The sequence below is a fragment of the Vidua macroura genome, chromosome 1 (assembly GCF_024509145.1).
Source record: "Vidua macroura isolate BioBank_ID:100142 chromosome 1, ASM2450914v1, whole genome shotgun sequence".
In the NCBI taxonomy this organism is placed as follows: domain Eukaryota; kingdom Metazoa; phylum Chordata; class Aves; order Passeriformes; family Viduidae; genus Vidua; species Vidua macroura.
In genome coordinates this window covers 133647019-133654647 of record NC_071571.1, presented here as the reverse complement: position 1 = coordinate 133654647, position 7629 = coordinate 133647019, and positions in this window count along the sequence as shown.

The window sequence follows — 7629 nt, the reverse complement described above, 5'->3', positions numbered from 1 at the left end:
TGAATTACACCACTGCAAAAGGCCATTCTGCCTTTTCTCTCCTCGCAGTGACCTGGGCTCAGCGGGAACTTCACATCCCCCTGGGCAAAATCTGCACAAACCCCACTGCAGTTTTCCACTGATTTGTGCTGAGGTGGTGGAAAAGCTGATGAATCAGATCTTTCCTGTCCAACCCGTGAAGTTAGGTAGGTGGAGCTTAACTATTTCTTCAGAGGGAAGGAAGCCACTGAATACCTTGTACATGAGGTTTCCCCCTCTGTGCCAGCTAAAAAGGCAGAATGAGGATGTGCTACACACTAACCGAGCTCTCACTTACATTGTCTCTCTTACCAAAAACCACAGCTAAAGTTTCTAGGAGACAGGGAATAACATTCACTCAGCCTTCACTTGTGGATGAGCTCGCTCCTTTTCTCCAATTTCTTTTTGCAGCAAGCTCCTGTCACTGTTTTGCTGGCAGCTGCTTTGCCTCTCTTTTGTTAGAAGTTTTGGATTCTCGGCCTCTTGCCAGATGTGTGGGCTTTGCTCTGTGGTCCCCCTCTGGCACCATTCCTGCCATTTTACAGCAGCCCTTACCAGGTTCACTAGAGCTCCAATGATGGGAAATCCAGCCTGGTCGCTTGAGGGCATTGCAGACCTCTTCAGAGCAAGCCCTTGAAGTGATGCTGAGGAGGGGCTTTCTGAAGTTTGCAGCACAACAGATGAATACACTGTGACTCTTCTGGAAGAAAATCCATGACACTTTTATGACTCTTACAGGTGATTGCTGAAATGTGACAATTAAAAACTTGTGACCTCTTGCCTATTTTTGTGTTTTTATGTAATCCACGGGCAAGAGCTGTGTATGTGTTACATGCACTCAAAAAGTCATCCAACTGAACATGCATCTGTCCTACAAGTAGTGTTACATGCCTTTTACACCACCTGAGCTAGCAAAGTATTAATCCCATTTGAGCCTTTTCCTCTGTAACACAGCTGATTAACAAAAGAATGAAAATCTGATGGGAGAACTCTCTTCTGCCATGAACTGATGGCCAGACAGGACAGTGCCACAGACCTCAGATCTGTACTGACCCTACAGCTTCTCACAATGATGGTGGCAGGTGACATCACTTGCCTCCTAAGAGGTAACTCCTATGAGTGACTTCCTATCCTTCAGGTGCCACAGGAATAGCTCTGGTCAAAAAAATTGTGTTTCCAAGCAGAGTAAGACAGAGGAACAAATATAAACACTCTGGTCTGTCCTTGAGGATGACAGCACTGCTCTAGCTCTTCCAGAGACACCTTTCCTCAATTCTTTTCACATCTTTTGGATGCCTGCAAACAGGAGACTCATGAAAGGCAAGAGGTGAGGAGCCATTGTGGAGTTCTTGCAAGAGACAAGGATGAACCTGGGTGAGACTTTCTGGATATGGAAGTACCTATAGCATGAGGCCAAGGTTTGGGTTTTTGTGCTTTAGGGACATGCAGGAATGACAAACTGAGGACTGGTGGATTCACCCTGGGGACAGGGAGAGCCTTGGAGCATAGAGCAGGCAGCCTCAATCCCTGCCTCAGCAACATTATCTTCCTTACACTCTCTCTAAGGCAGAATCTCTTTTATTAAAACCAAGGTCCAAACCCATGAAAATAATTAGACATTTGAAGTAGTCCCTAGCTGGGAAGTGGGCACCTGAATCCACAGTTTAGGTTCTCCAGACTTCTCTTGGGCTGCCCCAGTCTGGAAGATGCTGGAGGTACACCAGCATCTGAGATTTTGCATTTACACTGCCAATTGTGCCAGGTGAACGTGCATTGCCAGAGGCCTCACAGACCCCTGGGGGCCCCACTGAACATCTGGCACTCAGAGAACATGGGCTCATCTCCATGAAAGGCTTCAGTCTTGTTCTTGTCCTGACAGCCACTCCATCGAGGTGGGCAGAGGCTGACTGCAGAAAAGTGGAGGTCCTGGAACTTCTGTCTGCCCAGTTTGGTCCATCTCTGTCTGAGAGCACACAGGTACTGGGACCTCCTGGCTCAGGAGCTGTCACACAAACCCTTCTTCTCTTCTGGGCCTGCTCCACTTTTCCTGGCTCTCTCAGAGCTCTGCTGGTACAGGAGCAGCTCAAAGGCCTGCAAAAACTGGTGGGTGGGGCTTGCACTTATGAACCTTCATCACCAATCCCAGGAAATGAATAAAATATATATTGACTAAACTATATATATAATTTATGTATTTTATGCCCAGTTGATCTTTAAATACTCCAGGGTCATAGAAATCCTTAGAATTGGCTATTTATAGAGATCTGACTGTTTGTTGGCCAGCACAATAAAATTCTTTGTTTAATTTTGCCACTGAGCTCATGAAAAAAAAAAAAAAAAAACAGGAGGAAATTTGTATTTATCTCCCTCCTGTCTTTGTCTGCTCAGAAGAAGTACAGGGATGCCTACTTCTAGGAAATACAAGAGTAACAAGTTTAGGATTTGAAAACTATGTGAGAGTTCATAGGGGAGAGTTCCTGATGTCCTCATGCAGCAGCTTCACACAGTGTTACAGTGGTCTCATTTTCTTGGGGAAGGCTCATAGGTCTCTGCTGCCTGGTGAGGCTGCCTGCTGCCTGCTGGTAACCTGATGCTGCAGGACTGCCCACAGTGTAAGTCAGAGCCCTAAAAATGGTCTCCAGAGTCCTTCAAACTGTAGTCAGTGCAGAAACAAAGCAGGGATTGCTCTCAAATACAGAAGACGTGGTGCCTGTTCAATCATAAAGACCCAGTGAAAACACAACCATGTTCTATGATGTTTTATGAAAACACATAGATTAGAAAAATTGCCATTTCCTTAGGAAGCATGAAGTCCAGTGCAAAGATATGTAGTCTGTTGCTCCTTCATGTGGTGCTGTGACATCCTGCTAGAGCAGGGGTTCCTCTGCCAAACCTGAAGCCCCTGCAGCCCCTGCAGCCCCAAGAGGAGCCCTCAGCTTCTGCTGGTCCAGCCACTGCCCTGCCACTCAGCACCAATGCCATTAGGGAGGACATCCCTGTCTCCTGGGAGACCCTGCATCTTGGGAATCCTGCCAGGCCTCAGCAATTCACGGATGACATCTCCTTTGTCACAGCCATCATCTCCCCTGCAGCCACCAGACCCTGGATTGGGTTCCCAGCAGCAGACAGATGGCTGTGCTCATTGCAGGGGACAGGGGGCATTCTGAAAGCCCTGGTGACCTCATATGGGTTTCCTTGTTTCTTGTGGCATACTTACTTAGGGCACCAATTAAGTCAAAATGCTTTTAACTTCACTGGAAAGGGACAAACCACTCCCTGCAGGCACCTTTCTCTCCTCTGTGACTGTACCAGGGGCTGAGGCACCTTGCTTCGCTGTGATTAAGCATATTGTATATAGTTACAGGGTTATATACTCATATAATTAAAACTAATTTCAGGCTATTATTGGGGAGCTCTGACACTTGAAGGTCTTGGAAAAAAATATCTAAGTTATGGTGGTTCTAGACTGAAGGGATTTCAAATTGAGGATTTTTAATAGGATTTCTCATTACACATTCTCTGACTTTGTACAGCCTCTCTTATGTTCACAACAATTGATTTCTTTTTATTTGAATGTATTTGCAGAAATGAGGCAGAAACTTCTTTCCTTTCCTCTGCATGCCTCACCTGCATTCAGATAAAATTTTCTGGCTCATAAATGGGACAGTTTTGGTTTTCTACTACAGACCCAGCATGTTTGCAAAACACTTAGTGACAATAGACATATTTTAAAGTTAATTACTGAATAGAGATTGAATAGGGGTTCTCTTCATATTGCTGCAAATATGCCCCACGCCTCTATTTCAAATATTGTACTTGTTAGTCACTTAGGCCCTTGTCCAACAACTTTTAATATCACTGGAAAGACTGACGCTGGTTGCAGGGATTGCCGGATTAGGCATCACAGTGCAACAGTTCTGACACTTGCAAGATTTTAAAGCTGTTTTTACTCATATTATTGTGAGGTGTGAGGCTGGTTGTGTTCCCAGCTCCATGGATAAGGGGGGAGGGGTAGGTCTGCGGGGAGCCCTGGCACCATGCTCCTCATTGCCATCCAGTTTCCTAGCTTCTCACTTTATGATAATTAAGAGGTTTGGTCCTCATTGCTCAATTAGGAGCTGTTCCCAGCCTGCTAAATGATATAAAATAAGCAGACAAGAGACTGGGCATCTTGCAGGGCAGCTGGCAGCAGCTGGAAAACCTTTGCAAAGACTCCTGCCACTCCCATCCCAAGCACTGCTGTAAGTCAGTGATTAAGTGCTCAGACAGCAGATTAAGGGAGGCTGCTGGGGACAGCTCTCCTGAGCCGCACTGGCAGCACCAGCAGAAGTGTGAACAGGCACAAGTAGCAGGATGTGTCTCTTGAAGGGCTGCAAATACGTGAAACCAGGTTCTCAAATCATGGTGTCAGTGCCTGCATGCACCAGAAGTGTTTTTGTGTGGCAACACAGGCTGAGTGAGAAGAAAAGTGCTTCCACATCTTGAGCCAGCTTTTGAAAACCACCCCCAACCAGGCACTGTCTCTGACACCACGATCCCTGCTGGAGCAGGACTTTCCTTAGCAAACTTGGATCACCCTCCTTCTTTGCTTTTTCCTCCTCCTGCTTCTTCTGGCTGCTCATCCTGGGCATCTCACCTTCCAGTTCTCTGCCACAGCCCAGCTCTCCATCCCCATCCTCACAGTCAGCTGATATTGGCAGTATGTGCCTGCTCCTGATAGGTATTAATCTGATATAAATTTATAAAATATTTCTAGAATTTAACCAAAATCTTGACATTTCATATTTAAAGAGGAAACACTGTACTGCAAAGCAGCTAAAGGTTGTGCAGGACCCTTTCACACAGAGGCTGATCCAGGATATAGGACCTCCCCAGGGTGCAGTAGGCCATTCTTCATATTTGAGTACTGGCCTCTGGGTGAAGGAATAGACTGGTCAGAGGTGTAGGCAGGGGGACTCACTCATTTCCCATCACTGATGCAATGAGGTTGAGTGCTGGGCCAGGCTGGGCACTCGTGTCCCACACACCCCTCGGCTGCACAGGCTCCAGGTGTGTGGGTTATTTGTCATCCTTCCTGCCCTCCTGCTCCTGTGACAGCTGCTGGCACCTTTTCTTCCTGGGATATATTGTTCAGGGCTTGCTTCTTGTTGGAAAGGATACAGGTCCACTTCTGATTTGTACTCAAAATAATAGCAAGGCAGTGTTTTAAAAGGTATGTTGGGATGATTAGAAATAGGAAAAAAAAGAGAAATAGAAATAGAAATAGAAATAGAAATAGAAATAGAAATAGAAATAGAAATAGAAAAAGAAGGAAATAGATATTCAGTGCTTTGCAGTGTAGGTAAACTTTCAGTAGGGCCAAGGCCACTGGGAGAGGGATGCCAGACCTGCCTGGCCCCGTATGTCTGTGATGTCTGCAGTGCTGGTCACACACCTGCTGAAAACAACTCCCAGTCTCCTGAGCTTGTTTAGTGTATCAGCACAGCGGAGTTGGCCTGAAACATTTGTAACAATCTGACTCTGGATACATTTCCACACTTCTCGGTCCAAAATCTGTCTCTAACTAGGATGAACTAAGCAGTATGTGTCTGAAAAAAACCAAATAGTTTCCAAATGTTTCAGGCTTGTTCATGTAAAGAAGTGTCTCATAAATATCGCTGAGACCTTACTACTAACCTCTGATATAATTCATTTTCTGAAATCAGGGTCTGACTTGTAGGATCTGTACTCTGAACCATCTCTTCCAGATGTCTTCATCTCTTGTCTCACTGTGACCCCAAGCAGCTTTTGAAACCACTGCCCAATTCCAGTCAGACTGGCAGAAGTGTCCTTCTGGGGAAATCTTCCCTGAAAATACAAGTTCCACTGTATTTTATGAAAACTAATAGCTTATTAAAATAAATCAAAATTAACAATCTTCCACTCAATGATATCTGGGGACATTTCAGGCCTTTATGCAGTTTAATCAGTTCAGACATCCTGCTAAACCAGCCGTGCAGCACGTGACAAAACCTACCCTTACTACCATTATCCATGTCCATGTCCAAAGCCACCAATGTGGAGTAGCAGGAGGCTAAGGCACAGCATGGCTGGCCTATGGACACTGGGGGTGAGCTGAGTGCCCCACAGAGGTAGCTCACAAACAAAGTGGAAGAACTGGAAGGATTCTGGAGCTGTCTGCAGATGTGAAGGAGGCTTGGGACCCTTGCAGTGAAGAATCATAGAGCAGGTCTGGGGTCACTGTGGTAGGGAGCATAGGGGCCATAAGCACAACTCTAGAGGAAACTAGTTATTCCCTTTTCTCCTTCACAGAAAAATAGATTTATTTCAACCAGTAGTAGGAATCAGTTCCTGCTTATCCTAGGAGCTTCCACTGTTGCCTTTCCTAGCATTATTTTAATTTTAGATGTATTTCTACTGGCTTATTTTGCTTGCTGTTTCAAAAATGAAAGGGAATGCTCATGATAAGACAAGGCAATAACTTTTCCACTTCATTTTGGCCTACTCCCTTTCTTTTGGTCAGCCACCTTGATCTAGTCCTGTCCTGTCAGTGTCATGGCAGTACTTTCTCTGTTGTGTAAATGCCATTTACTGTGCACCCTCAGTTTAACTGCTTTATGTTCATTGTTGCTAATCCACCAAAGACCTTAAAATCCTCTAAAAATTACCCTTTGGCAATGTGAAAATCTCCCTCATCCAATTCATTTTCCAACAGAGAATTTCCAAGAGATAAATCCAGGCTTGTTTTATATTGTTTTTGTTTTTGCATTGCCTAGTTATGAAAAGTTGTGTGACAACAGTTCAAAGCGGTGACTAACTACCAGCATAGTGGAAGTTGGGTTTTTTTGCCTTTTAGGAATGACTTGTGCCTTTTTTTCCAGAACAGATGTACCTTTTGGTAAAACAATTCAAAAGAGATGTAGACAAATATGCAGATAGCTAAAAGAAATAAAATGCTTGAACTGTGTCTCCCTTTTATTGTGGACTGTAGTTTCAAGGAGTCACTGCTCTTTGCCAAACACATATCTTGAAAAGGAACGTTTTGAGTCAAATCTAACCAACCCAGCAGTAGGGTAAAAGGGGAAATACATCATTGCCTCCCTTGTGTCCTCAGGGAAGTGTCCGTGGGATAAGCAGGATGTGCTTGGAAACAGTGATGGCCAGTGCTCCATACCCTCCATACCTTTTTACAAAATGTTTTTTAGCTCATCCAGTCTGACCAGAGCTGAAGGGATCAGAGCTGAGAACTAGCTTTGTTTCCTCTAGCCAGGTAGCTTCCCATTCCTCAAGCATCTCTGCCCCTTCCTAGTTTGAGTTTGTCTGTCCATCCTCTGCCACTGTGATCATCTTGCATCACCATATTTCATCACCATATTTCACCAGCAAAAACATTGCTTTTTATGCTATTATAAATTAGAGCACTCCCAGGCTCCGCCCTTGAGGAGCTCTGCCATCAGCCACCTGCCAGCCTGCTCCAGGTTCAGGAAGTTGTTGTCCACTAACCAGTTCCTCCTCACCTTGCAGTTCTTGCAGCTTGCATAATCTGTTTTCTCTAATACTTACCCATATTGTACCATGTTGGATGGTGTAGCAGAGTCTAGGTAAATAACA